General features: G+C 44.4%; 1 long non-coding RNA gene across 2 annotated transcripts; it reads right to left on the bottom strand.

Moving 5' to 3' along the window:
- Window positions 1-1,031: 1,031 nt before the first annotated feature.
- LOC102455033 (uncharacterized) lies at window positions 1,032-20,479 on the bottom strand. Of its 2 annotated transcripts, XR_016349039.1 has the most exons (5): window positions 20,402-20,479; window positions 10,369-10,546; window positions 8,679-8,766; window positions 6,405-6,534; window positions 1,032-1,162 (listed from the first exon to the last, which is right to left on the bottom strand). It is a non-coding gene; the product is annotated as an uncharacterized LOC102455033 (long non-coding RNA). The 2 variants fall into 2 exon arrangements; XR_332961.4 differs by lacking the exon at window positions 10,369-10,546 and having other exon boundaries at window positions 20,402-20,477.
- Window positions 20,480-20,763: the final 284 nt, after the last annotated feature.

The following is a 20,763-nucleotide window of genomic DNA, read 5'->3' as shown; positions in this document are numbered from 1 at the left end:
ATCTCAAACCTGGCTCATCATTCCCTGGTCATAAAAATCACATGACTCCGCCTTCAAAGCCCCAGCTTCATATTACGTTTCCCAGCCAAGGGGTCAGCTTGGCCTGGTTCCTCTCAAATCTCTAGTACCCACATCCCCACTCCCTCAGCACAGAGTTCTCACATTCCCCATTCAAGCTCTGGCTCCTTGGGGCTAAGCACCCCACATTTTTTTCTGTGGGTGCTTGAGCCCCAGAGCACCCATGGAGTCACACTCATGGAATTGTGTGCAGTTAGAATAGGAGAGAGCTAGACAGCCTGGATTTGGAAGTCACATCTGGAGTTACTCCTATTTTATAGCAGTCAGGGTACGTCTAGACTATATAGCATTTCTGGGGAAAAATTTCGGAAAAGCAGATGCATTTTTTCAGCATCTCTGTAAATCTAGATTGACAAGGCAAAAGGGATGCTCTGAAAGAGGGTTTTTTTCCCCGAGATTTGGCCCTGTGTAGAGGGGCCAAATATCAGAAAAGCCTCTTTCGGAAAGAAAGTGGAAAAAGATATTCAAATTGTGATTCGCAATTTGCATATCTTTTTCTGACTTTTCTTTGGACGGTTGACATAGCCTCAGTGTAAAAAGGATCCAAATCAGGAATAAGACCTGAATGAAGTTTGGCCTGATTTTCCTTTTCTCTTCTATATAGAGCAGGGAGGGGAAGTGGATGGGGGAAGGTCTAGGTGCCACAGAGCTCCCTGATGGGTGTTACACACTGTACATACAGTCAGTCCCCTCTGTACCATCAACTGTGGGGATCTGTATAATTTACTAGGAATACAGATCTACCCACAGGAACTCATTGAAACTACAGAGCTGGTGTGGACCATGGTCTACACACACCCAGGTGTGGAAAACTGTGAGAGGGATGTTTTGGGGTATTTAATTTGAAAAAAAGAAAAATACTAAATGCCTCCCTAACAGGAGGCAAATGAGAGAAACAGCCCCTTTGCCTCCCACCAGCATACACAGAGACATACACAGATGCTTCAGCATGATCATCTCAAACCAACTTGCTTTTATTAAACGGAGGTAACCACTCTCATGTGGGGGATACAAGGACTCCCTTCTGGAACTTCTCCAGCTCACAAGGTTCTTTGTGACTTAAACAACAGCACTTCAGGATCTCCTAGAAGCAGGAAATAATTATTTTAGAAGCATAAAGTTGTCTCCCGGATTCTCAGAGATCCTGACTTGACAATCAGAACCACCTCCTCTGTTTAAAACAAAGAGAGAGATTTTTTAAAAATGTTTTGTTATACAACAGGAATATGAAGCTTGATTGTAAATCAAGAGGCTCCAGTCACTCTGTGGTATGTGAAGGGTTCCTAGTTAATTCCAACACCGAGAATTTATTTTCCCTACTTCAACATTCTGTTACGGAGTTTCCGGAGGGATGTATCTAACTAAACAGGTGAAATGGCTGCCTTTAAAAACTATACTGCAGGAAAGCACAAATCACACACACCTTGGACACAGCTGACACTAAACTGATTCATTCACTGATAACTTTATGCTTTCAGAGGAAGAGAAATGCCAAGTCTCCCTGAGGGCTGACTCTTTTCGGGAGGCAGTTGTGTACTAACTCCCAGCTTCACCTCTCCTACCCTAAAGTCTTGTCTCTGGTGTTTTAGTAGATGGGAAAAGTCTCACACCCTCCTAACTGCTTCTTGAGGAGCTTACTTGAGTTAATGATGCAATCAAATTGGGCCTCCTGTACAGTTTATGACAGATACAGCCTGAACGAAACAAGTAAAACAGGAAGGAGAAGGGAATGAAATGCAGCCAAATTAACCTTCTATAGCAACCTTGATGTTTAAAACAATAAAAACACCTGAATAGTGTTCACATTGACAAATATAGTAGCCCAATGTCTGAGAGTCTGTAACGCTGAAATTCTGGCTGTTCCCTCTGGGGGGCGCTGTTGCCTGAAATGCTGGCTGTTCCCTCTGGGTGGCCCGTGCTGCATGGGGAGTGTGGGGCCCCTTTGCCTCCCGCTATGGTGCTTGGCTGACTTCTGCACAAACTTGGCTGACTTCTGCACCGCTCAGCCGGGCCGCCACGGGGGAGCAAGCGGCCGTTTGGGCTCCCCCATGGCGGCCCGGTTGAGCGGTGCAGAAGTCAGCCGAGTGCCATGGCGGGAGGGGAAGAGGAGCGGGGCGGTGACCTACATGGCCAGAGGGCGGGGCCTGGCCATGTACGTCACTGCCCCGCCCCCTTTTGCCTCCCGCCATGGCGCTTGGCTGACTTCTGTGCTGCTCAGCTGGGCCGCCATGGGGAGCCCAAGCGGCCGCTTGCTCCCCCGTGGTGGCCCGGCGGAGCGGCGCAGAAGTCAGCCGAGCACCACGGCGGGAGGCAAAGGGGGGGTGGGGCGCTGACATGCGGTGTGACAGCAGCTCCAGGTCCCGCCCCCTGGCCGGGAACGCCAGGGCGCTGTGTGGGAGCAAGTGGCGCAAGCAACTGTTTGGGCTCCGCATCCACCCATGCAGCATGGGGAGTGCGGAGCCCAAACAGCTGTTTGGGCTCCGCGGTCCCTCGAGTGAGAGGCAGGAGGGGGAGGAGAAGAGAAATAGAGAGACAGAGAGAGAGGCAGGAGACAGAGGAGAGCTGGGGGGGGGAGGCAGTAGGAGGAGGAGAGAGAGAGAAAGAGAGAGAGACGGAGCGAGAGACTGGAGGCTCAGAAGAGAAGACCGACGTGGAGGAGAGACCTGAAAATCCCGTCTTATGACGGGCTAATTGGCTAGTTGACAATACAGGCAGTCCCCGGGTTACATGGATCCGACTTACATCGTATCCTTACTTACAAACGGGGTGAGGCAACCCCGCACTAGCTGCTTCCCCCCAGCAGACCAGGGAGACGCGAGGCTAGTGCCCCCTCCTCCCCCCCAGCAGACTAGGGAGACGCGGAGCAGTTTTTCTCAGCAGACACCTCAGCTTGAGAATAAAGGACTGAGGGAAGTGATGGGTGGGAGAATAAAACTGAGCTCTGGAGAAATGTTTGGCTAGAGTTTCCCCTACAATATGTACCGATTTACATGCAAATTCCGATTTACATGCAAATTCAACTTAAGAACAAACCTACAGTCACTATCTTGTACATAACCCGGGGACTGCCTGTAATGTATAGTCTCCCTTGCTCTTCATAAAGGCGAATATCACAGGCTAAGAGTTTGTAGCTGAAGCAAAATACAGGACTATGTAGCACTTTAAAGACTAACAAGATGGTTTATTAGATGATGAGCTTTCGTGGGCCAGACCCACTTCCTCAAGTGGGTCTGGCCCACGAAAGCTCATCATCTAATAAATCATCTTATTAGTCTTTAAAGTGCTACATAGTCCTGTATTTTGCTTCAGCTATACCAGACTAACACGGCTACATTTCTAAGAGTTTGTACTGAGCTTCTTTAAGGACTGAAAGATTCCTCTGCTCTAAAATGGCTTCCAGTCCTTGATAGACTGGTGCTGTTTTAATTATACAGAAGACTGAGCATTTCTGATAACATGCAGGACTCATGCACTGCTCAGCGTGTGTTATGTGTTCCCTCTGTGCCTGACGTACAGGGTCTGTTAGGGTACGTCTACACTGCATGCTTATTTCAAAATAAGCAATTCCAGATGAAATACTCCAAAATAGCTTATTTTGAAATAGTACATCTACACTACAGGGAAACCTCAAAATTAGTTTGAGGCAGGCTTCCCTAATGTGGACACCCTACCTTGATTTAGAGCCCCAGGAGGCACTGGGGAGTAATTCGTTTGAATGGCCAGGGGAGGAGCTATTTTGAAATACAGCCGGTCCCCGAGTTACGACCACCTCCACTTATGACCATCCACACTTATGACCAAAGTGGTTGTAAATGCAGATCCGAGTTACGAACGGCGATCTGCGCTTACGAACAGCGCAGTCGCCATGTAACTCTATGGGATCCGAGTTACGAACACTTTGAGTTACGGACCGAATGTTGGTCTGTAACTTGTTTGTCACTCGGGGAGCGGCTGTAGCAGCAGTGGCATGTCCACATTACAACTATTTTGCAATAGCTATTTAGAATAGGCATTATTCCTTGTGGAATGACATTTACAGAAGTCGGAATATGTCGTCCATTATTTTGAAATTATTTTAAAATAATGGAATGGATGTGTAGACTCTCGCATTGTAATTTTGGAATAACAGCTGTTATTCTGAAATAACGCTGCTGTGTAGACGCATTCTTACAGTCCCAGCTAGAGCCTTGCCCTATCACTCAAGCTGTAGAGTCTTGTGCTTTACTTGAGGGCTATGTCTACACTGGCATGATTTTGCTCAAGAACTCTTTTGCAGAAGAGTTATTGTGCAAAAACTCTTCCAGAAGAGAGCATCCACACTGGCATGTGCCTTTGCGCAAGAGATGTGCTTTTGCGCAAGAGCATCCATGCCAGTGTAGATGCTCTCTTGTGCAAGAAAGCTCTGATGACCATTTTAACCATAGGGCTTTCTTGCGCAAGAAATCCATGTTGCGCAAGGGGGCTTATTCCTGAGCGGGAGCATCACAGTTCTTGCACAAGAAGCACTGATTTCATACATTAGAACGTCAGTGTTCTTGTGCAAGAACTTGTGGCCAGTGTAGACAGGCAGCACGTTTTGGCGCAAAAGCGGCCACTTTGGCGCAAGATCACACCAATGTAGACAGAGCCAAGAGGTTTCTGTTTTAATCCCCAATCTCATGGGCAAGAAATGCCCATCACAATGATGTGTTCTAATGTCCTCCATTCCTCTGCTTTGCACTATCAGCAGCGATCCTCTTAATCTAGCTCCTCATGCACATTAGTATTTCCAGTATCTGGACCCACATACATTCTAGGGAAGACCAGGAAATGCTGAAGTCTGCCTGAACTTTTTACCAGTGCACTAGCCTCTGCTTGAATATTTTTCACTCTGGTTTGTCCTGGAAAGAACTAGCAATTAGAGAGGAAGAGTACTAACACCAAATTTTACACAGACAAAGAACCATTGGCACCTTCATCAGACTTCCTGCTGTGTAGACAATGCCAAAACCAAACTAAACTATTTCGAATTAATCTACGCAATTGACATAGCTCAAGTTGTGTAGCTTATTTTGGCTTTAGCCTTGCTGTGTAGACGTGTCCTAAATTCTTACTCGTTAGTTCTTTATTACCTGAGTCATTTTTTCCCATTATTTTATTGGGAATTTATGTCATGTTTCAGTAGAGGGAGGTCTAGGTTGGATATTAGGGAAAACTATTTCACTAGCAGGGTGGTGAAGCACTGGAATGGGTTCCTTAGGGAGGCGGTGGAATATCCATCTTTAGAGGTTTTTAAGTACCAGCTTGACAACGCCCTGGCTGGGAAGATTTAGTTGGGGCTGGTCCTGCCTTGGATAGGGGGCTGGACTTGATGACCTTCTGAGGTCTCTTCCAACACTATGATTCTATGTCAGGCTAACAGGCCTATCATTACCCAGATCATCCCCCCTGCCCTTGTTACCTATAGGCAGAACATTAAACTCGTAGGGTATGTCTACACTACCCCGCTAGTTCGAACTAGCGGGGTAATGTAGGCATACCACACTTGCAAATGAAGCCCGGGATTTGAATTTCCCGGGCTTCATTTGCATAAGCGGGGAGCCGCCAGTTTTAAAACCCCGCTGGTTCGAACCCCGTGCAGCACGGCTACACGGGGCTCGAACTAGGTAGTTCGAACTAGGATTCCTATTCCGAACTACCGGTACACCTCGTTCCACCGGTAGTTCAGAATAGGAATCCTAGTTGGAACTACCTAGTTCGTGCCCCGTGTAGCCGCGCTGCACGGGGTTCGAACCAGCGGGGTTTTAAAAATGGCGGCTCCCCGCTTATGCAAATGAAGCCTGGGAAATTCAAATCCCGGGCTTCATTTGCAAGTGCGGTATGCCTACATTACCCTCCTAGTTCGAACTAGGAGGGTAGTGTAGACATACCCGTAGTCTTCTGGAATCTCTCCAACATGCCAAAATGTGTTATCAATGAGCATTGAAACAAAGATCTCTTCACCCAGTTCTTTGAGGATTCCATAATGGAATTATCCAATTCTGTTTTTTTAACAATGTCTATCCCTACTAGATGTTATTAATATCTTCCTTATTTTCTAATGGATAGATAGTAGTCATCATCCGCATGTAATATCAGTACATCATCCTGCTTCTTTCCAAATACAGAACAGAAAAATTTAGTGCCTTATTATAAATAATTTTATCACCTTCTAGGACTGGGCCCATATGCTAGTAGGAATTTCTTTTCTTTCTGATATTTTTTTAAAAATGCCTCCTTGTCCTTCACCTTGCCAGTCTGGCAGTTCTAGCCACAGTTCTGTCTGCTTTGTGGAATGCTGAACTTACCAGAGACAGCAAACACCCCAATTACTGCATCTTCCAATCATTGTTGAATCATTGTAGGGACATCTGATATAGAAACATTTGCCCCCCTGGAGTGTGCATCTCAAGTCACGATTCTTAGCCTGTGAGAATTCTGCAGAAAGAAAAAGAGTCATCCTCATTTTTCAGAGCAGCGTTAGTAAGGGCTGTGATGACAGGCATTTCCCATTCACTTACTCCTGGCTAACTCAGCTCCACTATCACCCACTGCAGAAGTTTATCACAGCTTTAGTGCTACTCAAATGATTGGAATTGTGTGCAAATTCAGTGACTGACTCTAAGACGGGAACAAAGTGAGTTAATTAAACTGGACCACTGGTTTTCAGAGATATAATTCTCAACTGTTCAGCCTGAGCATGGCCTCTTTCACTGCCCCCTCGTCTTTAAAGAGTGGAAAGCAAGTAGCTGCCCATATCTCCACCTTCCATTAGTGGCTGCTGCTGTGAGGTTAATTCCTTCTGGCTCTGACAGTGATGTGTCAGGCAGGATCAACAATGTAATCTGGCCAAGTTGGGTTGAACCGGATCAGCACTGGAGCTACATCTAGACTGCAAGCCTCTTTCGAAAGAGGCTTTTTCGAAAGATACTTTTGAAAAAGCTTCTTTCGAAAAAGAGCATCTAGACTGCAATCTCTTCTTTCGAAAAAGTGAGCCGCTTTTTCGAAAGAGAGCACCCAGGCAGTCTGGATGCTCTCTTTCAAAAAAGCCCTGTTTGCATTCAAGAACGCCTTTTTAAAAAGAGCACTTTCGAAAAAAGGCGTTCTTCCTCGTGAAATGAGGAGTACCGCCGTCGAAAGAAAAGCCGTGTTCTTTCAATTTAATTTTGAAAGAACGTGGCTGTAGTCTAGACGCAGGTGAAGTTTTTTTTGAAAAAAGGCTACTTTTTTTCGAAAAAACCCTGCAATCTAGACTCAGCCTGGGTTGGATGATGCCAATTTTTCGAAAGAAAAGGGTTTGAAAAAGCCCCTTTGGGTTTTAAAGTCTCTCCATGATATTTTTTTTTTCTGAAGACTCGTTCCTGGATGACTAATTGCCACACTTTGGCTATACCTTCAGGGCCAGATGTTTTGAAAATGCAGATCCACAGCCAAAGCTTGTAGAATAATTAGCGTAGAACATTTTTAATTGGAAGGTGTTAGGGAACTGAAAGAGATGCATTGTCATGGCTGCAAACACTGTTTCAGTCAGATGTTATTGCTTCTAGGAACAAAGATAAACACATAGGCTGCATCTACACTGGCATGATTTTGCTCAAATACTTTTAACGGAAAAGTTTTTCCGTTAAAAGTATTTGCACAAGAGAGCGTCTACACTGGCATGTGCTTTTGCACAAAAGCATCTGTGCCAGTGTGGATGCTCTCTTGTTCAAGAAAGCTCCGATGGCCATTTTAGCCATCAGGCTTTCTTGCGCAAGAAATTAACGTTGCCTGTCTACACTGGCCTTTTGCGCAAGAATACTTGCGCAGGAGGGCTTATCCCTGAGTGGGAGCGTCAGAGTATTTGCACAAGAAGTACTGATTTTGTACATTAGAACGTCAGTGTTCTTGTGCAAATACTTGTGGCCAATGTAGACAGGTAGCAAGATTTTGCCAATGTAGACACAGCCATAGTGGTGGTAGGTTCTGAGAGAGAGTGGGGCTAAGACATTGAGAGGAGGTGCTGCCATTTTATAGACCTGGGCTCAGTTCCCTGCTCTGTAATCTCTCACTGGGGCATGAGGCCTGACTTTAGAATACAGGTTGTGAAAGGTGCAGAATTACTAACACTAGCCCGCAGCAGAAGTTATTTTGTATGTTACAGTCTTCCAGCTGTCAGCCCTCTGCACCTTCTCCTAGACCAAAGGTATATTAAACATGGTCAGCATGAGTTCATTTTGTTCAAATTCTATGATCGTCTGTTTCAGGAAAAATACATGTAGCGCAGGAAAATTGTGGAGTAGTAAAACCAGCAAGTCTCCAAACCATCTGAGGAGAACACTATGAAAATATTTTTCTCCTTACTAATAATACACACTACAGTCAAATCTAAATGATTTTTACGGAGGGCAGAAAAGATACCACTCTGACCTCACGGCAATGCCTCTCATATTTCATGTATAATTACTGAAAAGGTGCTAGAGCTCATAAGAAAACATCAGAAACATGTTTCTAATAGAAAGGGTTAGACAACCTTCATAAGCGCTCCTAGATTTCCTTCTGTATCATCCCTGTATCATCCCTTGTTTTCATTTACGTCTTACCTGGCGCACCCTGGAGCACCAGAAAGAAGACTGCAAAGAGCAGATAAAGGATCTTCATGGCTGAAGGTTGTCCAGAAACTCAGTGTTACTGGAGAGAAGAGACACAAAGACATTGAAGATACAGACTCCTTATATTTATTGCTCATGGGAAAAGAGTGAGCTTTAGAAATGTTATTATAATCCAAATTGTATTTATTTTTTCTGCAATCTCTCAAGAACAATGATTGTTAGCAATACAGCTTGAAAGTAAAACAGGAGGAGTTCATAGAACTACAATTATGAGGCAAAATTAATTTTTGTAATTAATTTTAATTTTCAATTTTTTAAAATTAGATTTCCTATGGTAATTGGAAATGTGCTAATATACAGAATGCAGAGTTATTGCACATTCCCTATTTTATTAGCCAAAATAGAATGGAAAGCAATTGAAAAATTAGAGAAAGCAAAAGGAGGTTTGTTGGGTATTCATGTTTATAACAATACATTCCTGCTATTATTTTATACTTTACCAAGAAATAGCAATGCACATCAATTCATTCCAGGCCTTTTCACAGTTGTTACACAAGCAAGCTTTATCCTAGTTCTGTACAGCCCATCATAGCTGCCTACTCTATTTGTGTCAATTTCGCTCAAAACACAAATTCTGTATGATTTTGAGGCAGAACTCTGAAACACTCTAAATATCTCTCAGCTACCTCCTTTCCCTTTACAAATATTTCTCAACTTCAGCACTCAGCGCCTCTAAGATTCAGACAGCTAAGATTCCATTTTATTAGTGAAATGAAGTAGATGTCCTCTATTTTATTACAGTACATTTCCATTTATCTGACCAACCTGGGAGAGATACGGAATTTTGAAGAACTGGGCAACGCTCAAACAAATGGGTCAGCAAAAGGAGTGCTAGAATCCAGAGGGAATAAGGAGGAGGAGGAAGAGGTCAATTTGGGATGTGCATCATCTCTGATGGTGTTCCTCAAGAGGCTGCATGGACAGAGCCCAAAGGGAGGCAGAGAAGAGTGTGAAGAAGAGAAGAGAGGAAAGAAGGACAGAGGGAAGGAGAGGAAGAGGAGCCCTGAAAGACAGGAGGCTCCTTAGTGAAGCTTAAGAATTTCTCAGCACTGACAGCACCAAGGGAGTGAGCTGAGAGATGTCCATGCCCGGTTGTCCTCAAGAAGCAATAAGGAGGCTACTATCTATGGCGATGCCTTCTCTCCTTCTCCTTTCTCTCCTTTTCTCTCCTCCAACCTCCTCTGCCTCACTTCATTCCCTTCCCTCCTATCATGTTCTCTGTCCTTTAACTCCCATCCTGTGTCCCCCTTTATCCTTCCTCTCCTTGAACATGTCTCCTTTCAGTCTACACCTTAACCCCTGCATCTGGTCCATTCTTCTCTCTTTTGCCTGTTCTCTCCCTCCCCACCAGTTATCTCCTCCCCTGCCTTCCCCCGAATTCTTCTTCCCTTTTTTCCTTCTCCTCATCTCTAACTCTATAAATCCTCCCAAATCACAGCTCCCACACCCTAAGGTTAGCTCATCCGTGAGTGATTAACACAGCACTGCAGGGGGAAAACATTGCTCATTTGGTAGGATTTTTGGATAAGAGGAAGTCAGAGAATTGGAATGATCCTGCAGAGTTTTTTAATTCAGGTCGCTTTAAAATAGCCAAGCATATATTTGCACAATTAAAACGCACAGAATTTTTCTACTTATCCATTCAAACTGGAATGAAGGCCTGTTCTCTAGCTCTGTATCACAGACAGTGGCTCCAAGTGGTTTCTCAAGACAGCTAGAGAGTTCATTCATTCACAGAAGCAGTTCTGACACCAATAATCTTCTCTTTCTGCATCTCCCAACTATCTCCCTAGATAGACCTGTACAGGAAAAGATAGCAGAGGGATTATAAGGGAAACGGTAGTAGTTACCAGCTTCGGGGTGCTCTTAGTCAACAGGTGATGGCAGTCCTAGTCACTGTCTCTCATGCAGCTATATGAGCTTTAGGGAGCGATGTTTTGATTATATAAACTCCGTTTTAGTTTCTGAAGGCTTGGTTTCTTTGTGGCCAACCTGCTGAGGGCCAATCAGAAAGAACCCTGCTTGTGGGGAAATGCTGCACTGTCCCACCACCGTTTGGATATTGGAATTCTTCCAAGTCTGTCTTTCCGGAATATTCAGGGTCTTTGTGCAAAACATCTTGTGCCATCCCAGGATGTGTAAAGCACGTTAGGTCACCGTGGTTTGGGTAAAATATCTTGGCATACATAATGAACATCTGCTGGTTTAGCTCTGATCAGAACTTCCTATGGACACCTCTGTAGAGTGGCCCTTGGCCAACTTGACTCCCAAGCAGTTTTTCTATCAGTGCTTTGAGCTGCCAGCAGAATAGTGCAGTGGTGTAATCTCTATATTTTATATGTGAGATAGTTGGATTCCATTATATGTTTAAAATGCTAATAAATAATAATTATTATTAATAGTAATATTTAAATTCACTGGGCCTTGTGGCTGTTTGTGCCTTATAGCATTATTTCAGTTGACTTCTCAGATTTTTCACTTCAAATGTTTCACCTTCTTTAACAGAAACCAACTATTTTGTTACCTTTGTTAAAATTAGTTAGACCTCAAAGGTGGCATAGAGAATAATATATAAAGTCGAGGTTGCTCAATACTTTTTTTCTATACCCTCAGTTTTCTGTTACTTAGCATGTTGCTAAATATAAATTCCTTCCTGTATCAGGCTGAGGGAAGGGTATCTATATTGCAGAGAGACTATTTTTTAGTCTATTTTTTTAAAAAACAATAAGCCTGTATCAATCTCTGGTGAGGAAAGCAAATGGAAAAAAAAGAGCTTTTTGATACGTTAGCCATATCTACAGAGATCTCTGTGGAGGCAGCAATGGAATATCCCTGCCTACAAAATATCCCATTTCTGCTGTAAGCCAGGGAGGCTTCAGAACTCTTCAGACAAAAGTATTGAAAAAAAAAAGTTTAACAGTGGAAAAATTAGACACCTGTACTGTAGGGTAACAATATCCCATGCTGCTACCCCTGAGTTTTATTTATTTCTGACCTGATGCAATCTGGTTCTCCAGAAACAGCAAGAAGATGGTAAAGGATCTGTATGGAAGAAGTTTATTCAGGATCTGAGCATCACTAGAGATTAGAGACACAAATATAGAGAGCAGCGAGGAGACCTGTGGCACCTTATAGACTAACTGAAGTGTTGGAGCATAAGCTTTCGTGGGCAAAGACCCACTTCGTCAGATGCATGTAGTGGAAATTTCCAGAGGCAGGTATAAATATGCAGGTCAGAATCAGGCTGGAGATGACGAGGTGGATCCAATCAGGGAGGATGAGGCCCACTTCTAGTAGCTGATCTGGAGGTGTGAATTCCAAGAGAGGAGAAGCTGCTTTTGTAGTTAGCAAGCCATTCACAGTCTTTGTTTAATCCTGAGCTGATTGTGTCAAACTTGAAGATGAACTGTAGCTCAGCAGTTTCTCTTTGAAGTCTGGTCCTGAAGTTTTTTTGCTGCAGGATGGCTACCTTTAGATCTGCAATTTTGTGTCCAGGGAGATTGAAGTGTTCCCCTACAGGTTTTTGTATGTTGCCATTCCTAATATCTGTCAGCCAATGGTCAGGGCAGTGTGTGTGTGTGTATGTTACACCCAAGTTCAACTGCTGAGATGCAAGGTCCCGTTGCACCGGGCAGCCTAGGAGACTGAAGGGCGCCCCCCCCCAAAAAAAAGGCTTAACGTCTGTGCCTTTACCGCTAGGACCAGGGTCCCGTCGCGGAGGGCAGCCAATAGGCTGACAGACGCCCCAGAATTTATAGGAAGAGCTTATTACATCTCAGATTTCAGCTGCTAGGATACAAGATCCCTTCGCAGCTGGCAGTCTAGGGAAGACTGAGAGATGCCCCAATGGATCTGTCAGCTGGGAGTGACACGATCCAAAACGCCCAAGCTCTTCCTATACCCGTCCCTTTTGACCGGCTGAAGTTCTTTTAAATTGTGCTTTGTTATGTTACAGCAACTGAAGGAGTCAGGTTGAAGCTTAAACAGTTACAGGTTTATTAAAGAAGCTTATAAATCATAAGGTTACAATGGCTATTGCTCTATTTCTTAACTGCTAGCAAATATAGATCTTAAAAATGGTTACAAAGAAAATAAAGATAGAAAATAGAAATAATGGTACCAAGTAACAGCTTAATCTTTAAAGAGCTCTAAGTCTATGTGTACACTTAAGACAAAGGACCACATCCAGGTACAATTTTTACCCCCTTCTGTGCCTCTTGACTGCAGCGGGTCAAGCCAGGGCCGGTCCCTCAATTCCTAGGAAAGATGAATACGAGGTGGGCATCCCCATGGAACCTCGGGACGTTAATCACTTAACTCGACCAGCAGGTAGATAGTAGATTGACACTCAAAGTGAGTGTGCTGCTGGACCCATCTTTATACCCATGGGCTGTGTCTAGACTAGCCAGTTTTTCCAGAAAATCAGCCGCTTTTCTGGAAAAACTTGCCAGCTGTCTACACTGGCCGCTTGAATTTCCGCAAAAGCACTGACTTCCTACTGTAAGAAATCAGTTCTTTTTGCGGAAATACTATGCTGCTCCCATTCGGGCAAAAGTCCTTTTGTGCAAAACTTTTGCGCAAAAGGGCCAGTGTAGACAGCTCAGCTTTGATTTCCACAAAAAAGCCCCGATCGCGAAAATGGTGATCGGGGCTTTTTTGCGGAAAAGCGCGTCTAGATTGGCACGGACGATTTTTCGCAAAATGTGCTTTTGTGGAAAAGTGTCCGTGCCAATCTAGATGCCCTGTTCCGAAAATGCTTTTAACAGAAAACTTTTCCGTTAAAAGCATTTCCGGAAAATCATGCCAGTCTAGATGTAGCCATGGGGTCACGTATTTCTCTTTCTTATCTGTGATGCCAAATGGTGCTGGTCTGTCTTTTGTGACACCAGTTCTTACAAGGGAGTTGTGAACTTAATTTACACTTGTAAGAGAGAGAACTAAATTGGAAGTACTGGGCATTCTTTTCTCAGTGGGAGATTCCTCTCCCAGGGACGACTGTGTGTGATCGTATCAACATAGGTGCCAGCCAGGGCAGTTCTCGGAGCCTCGAGGTCAGCTTATTGCCTTAATTGCTCTTTTCTCATATCTATGTTTTCAGCTTCTCAGGATCAGATGAGCCAGCATAGACTATGCTGATTTTATTGCTCCTTCTCTGCCCTGTATACAGGCACCTCAGAGGGGCAAATAAGATGGATGTGACGAGGGGGGGCTCTGTCTGGCTACAAATATCTGATTTGTGTCCATTGATTCTTTTACGTAGGGACTGTCCAGGTTGACCGATGTATATAGCAGAGGGGCACTGTTGGCACGTGATGGCATATATTACGTTAGTAGATGTGCAGGAGAATGAACTAGTGACAGTATGGCTGATCTGGTTAGGTCCTGTGATGGTGTTGCTGGTGTATATATGTAGGCAGAGTTGGCACCGAGGTTTGTTGCATGGATTGGTTCCTTAGTTAGAGTTATTATGATGCAGTGTGTAGTTGCTGGTGAAATATAGAGAGGAGACACACAATTCCCATACTTAGAGTACTGGGGGTTTTGAGTTGGAGAAATCTTGTTTTGATCCAAGGGGTACTGAAAGTACATCTCTTGCAATTACACATAATTAATGTTATTTCTACAGCACCAAAGCTTATTTGAGTAATGAAATTTGCAAGTGCTTGATTCTCTGAGGAAGTAACAAAAGGAATATTTACACTTGGGAAACATGGACAGATTGGTGCAAATTCTTGATAGTCAGTGGAAAGAGCCCATTGTCACTGAAGGCTTTAGAGTGGTCCCCTGTGATAACTGAAACTGCACACAACAGTTATCCTTGGACTGTGATTTCCCAGAGGGCACTTTGTCGATATCGGAGGCATCCATACTTTTGTGTATGAAGGGTTTTTTTATCTGATTTTTATACATCCAAATGATTACAAGGACATGTTGGTGGAAGGCCAAACTGTCATCATTTGTCATGAATTTTTGCCATGATAAATCCCAATTGTTAGATACAAACTGGTGATGGTAAAGCTGGGCAAAGCCAATGGAGGCTGCTGGACTAATTACTTCACAGGAGGCCAGAAGGGAGCATCATGATGATCTAACCTGTCCTCCTGTATATTGCAGGCTATGGAATCTCACCCATCCACTCCTATAAATGGCCCATTACCTCTGGCTGTGTAACTGAAATCCCCACCTCTTCATTTAAAGACTTCAGGTTACAGAGAATCCACCAGCAAGTGACCTGTGCCATCTCGGTTCCTCTTCTTCCGACGATTCAGGGAGGTCAGAACGAGAAGTGACGGGGTTTAAAGTAGGGCCAGGAAAATTTAAGAGCTATTTAAAAAATTCTAATAGTAGATGCCCTAGTTACTGGACTTTGTTCACCTCCATCCTATCACTGGTCTCTCCATGGCCCCCTCATCTGTCAGGCCTCAGGGACTGACCTGTTATGGGATAGAATTATAAAATCACCTGGATACACCACCTTACCTATATCCCCTGTTTATTGCCATGCAGGTCTGTCTAGACACCTGCCTCTCTTCCCTTTCGAAGCCTTTGGACCAGGACTGTAGAGTGACAATGGGGGTTCTGATGGTAGATGAGTTTATTAGGAAATGGAATAAAGCATTCGAAAAAAATTAAAGGAAACAGACAATTCTTGTTTAGACTCATCTAACCTCATGTTTCATTGCAGGTTATGTTAGACGGGCTTCCTTCCAGAGCTACAGGCCAGAACAGACTCAAGTAAGGGTTTGTCTTCGTGGAGCAATCTAATGGCATGAGAATACTATTATAATTATTCCACTGTACTGATATTGGAACAAACCCCTTTGTGGATGCTCTTCCTCCCTAATGAATGTTACATTTCCTGGTTTACCTTATGTCTCTTTGGACAGGCTTGGAGCAGGGGTGACCTGTCCATCTAATTCTGCCCCCCCCCCCCCGCCCAGTCCCTGCACCCCAATTGTCTGCTGTGGATGGAGAGTGGCAGCAGTGGTGGTTGCATCTCCTGCTGCTTTCTCCGCAGAGATAGAACAAGGAAACTCGGTGCTTCCATGCCTAATGGGGACACAAGGAACAAACACTGCAGCCTGGCTGGACACTGTGGTCCTCTTCTTCTCCAACAGGTGCTGATGCTCCAACATGATATCAACCAGGAACATGTGTATCCTGGGAGCATGCAAGGTCTTCCTATGTCAACTCAACTCGATATTTGCCTAGTTTTACAGCAGGCCAATAAAAGGAAGTAGTGAAGTTAGACAATGCTGACTTGCTAATATGGGTCTATGTACTAAATACTGAAATGTAAATACATTACTTATATTCCAGTCCATTTATTTTATAATTATATGGTAATATGGAGGCCATAAGCAATTTCTCAATAATATGTAAGCAGGGGCTGAACCGCTGCTTGCTATCAGCCAGCTAAAAGGAGGGGTGGGTGTGCCCGCTACAATTGTTCAGCTCTGCAAGGTAATTAACTGTTAACTGTTGATATGTAAATACAGCTCAGGAGAGAATCCGAGGTGTGGCTATGTAAATCCCATTCAGCCAGGGCTGATGGAGGGTCAGTGTTGGAATGGAATGTGGAGAATTGTAACTAATTTGGGACTGTTGTGGGGGTCACTAATCATGCTACCCCTAAATGTGGGAACTGTAAAACATGCCACCAGTGTTTGCAGGAGAGACACCACCATCATGGGAAAAGGTCTCGGAGGAACAAGCCTCCCCCCTTCCAGAGTTGAGTGAACTGACCTGGGGAGGAGGGTTAAAGGGCTTGAGTCAGCCTGCGTCACACCTGCCAGGTGTGAGCTGTAAGACTGGCCCAACCTGGCCCTTTCCCCCTTTGTTTTAAGGACAGACCTAAAGCAGACTCTCTGAGGAGTCTTTTATTTTGCTAATCCAGTGGAATTCCTTTGCCAGTCCAGCTGGTGGCTAAAGAGTTGAAATTACTGAGAGCTGAAATCACTGGTTTGGCTGAGAGCCAGACCCATTGCAGTCAGTGGAGTGGCAGCAACCAGCAGAGTGGCTGGTGGGAATCACTGGCTGGTGGTGTAACGTGGCTGGTAGGAGCGGTGGCAGGCGAGACACGGTGAGGAGTGGCGACCAGCAGCATGGCGTGGAGCAGTGGCGTGGTGTGGAGCAGTGGCAGGCGTGGAGCAGTGACCAGCGGCGTGGCGTGGAGTGGCGGCAGGCGAGGAGTGGCGACCAGTAGCATGGCACGGCGACCAGAGGCATGGCGTGGAGCAGTGGTAGGTGAGGATCGGTGACCAGTGGCATGGCGCAGAGGGGCAGCAGACGAGGAGTGGTGACCAGTGGCAGCAGCAGGCGAGGAGCGGCGGCAGGCGACAAGCGGAGTGTCCGTTGGCGTGGGATGAGACAGCTGGTGGAGCGTGGCGGAGTGTTGTAAGTTGCCCCCTATCTATCTCCCCACCCCGATTTCTACCCAGGTTGGGAGGTGAAACCCTGTGGGTGAACTTTGGGACTCTGGGTGGCACGGACCAGGGACAGAGACTTTTGGGGTGTCGGACTCTTTGGACTTCAGGTGATTCTTGGCTGGGGGGGGCTTAGCTCATGTTTGGGTTATGATCTCTGTTTGTGGTGTTTTCCCCAAGTTAATGCCGTATGACTTTTCTCTCTCTTTCATTAAATGTTTCTTTCCTACACTCAGACTCAGTGCTTGCGAGCATCTCAGAGGCACCCAGGGGTGTGTGAATTTCCCAGATTACTGGGTGGGGGCTTGAGCCGGTTCTGTTTGAGATGGACCCCAAGATATTGAACCCAGCCCTGGTTACTGCCAGGCCTACCTGGCAGAAGAGTTACAAATATGAAACTTTTGTATTTTGATACAAAACTGGCCATTGGACAAATGATCAGACCAAGTGTTATATATGCCTGAGGACGAACCCCTGAGGCACTCCACTGGATACCAGCTGCTAACTAGACATTAAGCTGTTGATCACTACCTGTTGAGCCTAATGATCTAGCCAGCTTTCTCTCCACTACATATTCCATTCATCCAAGCCATACTTCTTCAGCTTGCTGGCAAGAGCTGTCTGGGAGACTATATTAAAAGCTTTGCTAATGTCAAGGTATATCAAGTCCACTGCTCTCCCCAAATCCTTAGTGCCAGTTATCACACTATAGAAGGCAATCAGATTGGTCAGGGTTCACTTGTTATTGCCTTTTTTGAATCCATGTTGATTGTCCCTGATCATCATCTTCTCCTCTAAGTGCTTCAGAAAGAATTTCTTGAGGGCCTGCTCCATCATTTTGCCAGGGACTGAGGTGAGGCTGACTGGTCTATAATTCCCCAGATTTTCATTCTTCCCTTATTTAAAGATGGGCACTACATTTGCCTTTCTCCAGTCATCCAGGACCTCCCCCTGATCGCCATGAGTTTCCAGAGATAATGGCCAATGACTTTGCAATCACATTGGCTAACTCTGAGCACCTTCAGATGCACTGCAGCCAGCCCCATGGACTGGTGCATGTCAATCTTATCTAAATGGTCCTTAATCTGTTTTTTCACCATGGAGTCTGCTCATCAAATCCCCATACTGTGCTGCCCAGTGAAGCTGTTTGGGAGCTGACGTTGTCTGTGTAGACTGAGGCAAAAAGAGCAACAAGTATTTCAGCTTTTTCAGTGTCATCTGTCACTATGTTGCTTCCTCCATTCAGTAAGGACACATTCCCTGTCCTTGTTGCTAATATTCCTCTAGAAACCCTTCTAGTTACCCTTCACATCCCTTGCTAGCTGCAACTCCAGTTGTGCTTTGGCTTTCCTGATTACAACCTTCCATGCTAGAGCAATGTTTTTATACTCCTTTCTGATCATCAGAAATGTCCAAAGTCAAGATAGATTCTTTACGTAAAACTTTTCACATTTTTTCATGGGTTCTGTACTTGTTTCATAGGTCATCTTGCTGCAGCAAAAACTATTGTATTCATTTTATGTATTCTTTAATTATATTGAAGGACTAAGACAAAAAAGCTGTACTCTTTGTGCCCAAATATGGTTATTCTCTACATAGGGTTGCCAGATGGTTTCAACAAAAATACCGGACACACTTGACATTATATCACAGTCTACATGACATCTTATTTAGAAAATACCAGACATTTATATTTTCTCAATTTATTTCCCAAACAGAAAGCTCAAATACTGGACTGTCCAGTTCAAAACTGGACTCCTGGCAACACTATCTCTACACCTTATTTGATAGATAGGGTGACTACATATGTCATGAGGTATCCTTGCAACTATAAATCCAACAGAGGATCATGCCCAATGTTCTTATAGGCCTTATAATATTTTAGTGCAATTCACTTTACAGATTTTTACTGTTTAATTGTTTCACCACATATCATCTTAGTATATCACCTTTTTTATTATAAATGAATGCCTTCTACACATATGTTAGTAATTATGTAGACATTCTGAATGGAAATCAGAAAGATGAACTCAGATACTGTGTCATAAGACATAAACCAGCACCAGGCCCAATTCAACTTAAAATTATTTAGTAGTAGTAGTAGTAGTAGTAGTAGTAGTAGTAGTATTTTTAAACATATCATGCAACCTGATTATCACACAAAGAAAACATAGAGGCTGTGTCTACACTGCATCCCTTTTCCGGAAAAGGGATGCAGATTAGACACTTTGGAATAGCAAAATCCGGGGGGATTTTAAATATCCCCCACGGTATTTGCATTAACATGGCTGCCGCTTTTTTCCGGCTTGGGGATAAGCCGGAGAAAAGCGGCAATCTAGACGTGATTCTCCGGAAAATAAACCCTTTTCCGGAGGATCTTTTATTCCTACTTTCTTGTTTCCCCTCTCTGGGGTTGGAATCTTTCCCGGTACTTAACATCATGCCTGGCTTTGAGGCTGTCTCTGCCTCAGGGTGTTGCTTAGGAAGGATTGGGTTCTCTAGGGTTACCTTGCCTGATCGCAAGAGCATGTACTGGGCTCCTTCCCTGCCCTATTCTAGCCTAGCTATCCAGTTGTCCCGAAAGCTAACAAAAAACCAAACTGTTTGGGTAGGTCTGTGTCTGGCTAAAGGTCTGCCCCTCCCTGAGGCAGCCCAGAAACAAAAGGAAAAACTGCAAAGCTTGCAACTCAAAAGAAAACTTGTGCCCTTTTAAAAATCCTGGGTTCTCAAAATCATCCCACTGCTATGCCACCATGTCATGGCTCCTTCCCCACTCTGGCATGATAAATGCAGAAGTGGGGGCCAGCAAGTGTACCCCAAAGCCTTATTTACCAGGCTTTGGTATAAAACTTCCCCCAAAATCTTAAAAACCTAGATCTTGGGAATAAAATTTCCGCTGCCACCACCCAAATGTTGCTAAAGAAACCAGGGAAAAGATTATTTGGGAAATCTCACCCCTAAAATAAAAATCAGGGCACACAATTAACCACTGCCAGGTTAATAAAAAGAAAAGAAAGAACTTTTATTATTACAACAATATTCCTGTTGCAAGCATAACGACTAGATAGGAAGGTAACAAAATCTACTCATGGAGAAATTCCATGGGCCTAGAACTTAATTACAAAGAACAGCCAAAACATCTTTTAAACAGTGCCAGATCTCAGATCCCATACCCAATCCTTAAAACAATAAAACCTAACGAAACTACCTAAACTTTACCCTACTTACAGAAAATGAAGAATGGTGACTTGGAGAGAGAGAGAGACATGCTTGTCCCTCTCTGTAGCTGCAGAGAACCCCCGAGAGGCAAAAAGGGAGAAAGGACAAAAACCCAAATTCCTTTGTCCCAGTTTGAAAAGTCCCACCTACATTCCTATTGGTCACTCCACCTGGGTAGGTGTAGTTAACCCCTTAATCCCCAGGCTGCTGGCTAACCCTTATAATCATGACATACCCAAAGAAATCTGTTAGTCTTTAAGGTACCTCAGGACTCCTCATTGTTTTTATCAAAAATGTAACGAATGGAAGGAGGACTTTACAATATTGGACATTTCTGCTGGCAGCTGGAAGTGCTGACAGAGAAAAAGCCA

Source organism: Pelodiscus sinensis, chromosome 3 (genome assembly GCF_052426305.1).
Source record: "Pelodiscus sinensis isolate ZL-2025 chromosome 3, ASM5242630v1, whole genome shotgun sequence".
Classification (NCBI taxonomy): Eukaryota; Metazoa; Chordata; order Testudines; family Trionychidae; genus Pelodiscus; species Pelodiscus sinensis.
This window is presented reverse-complemented; position numbering and strand designations above follow the sequence as displayed.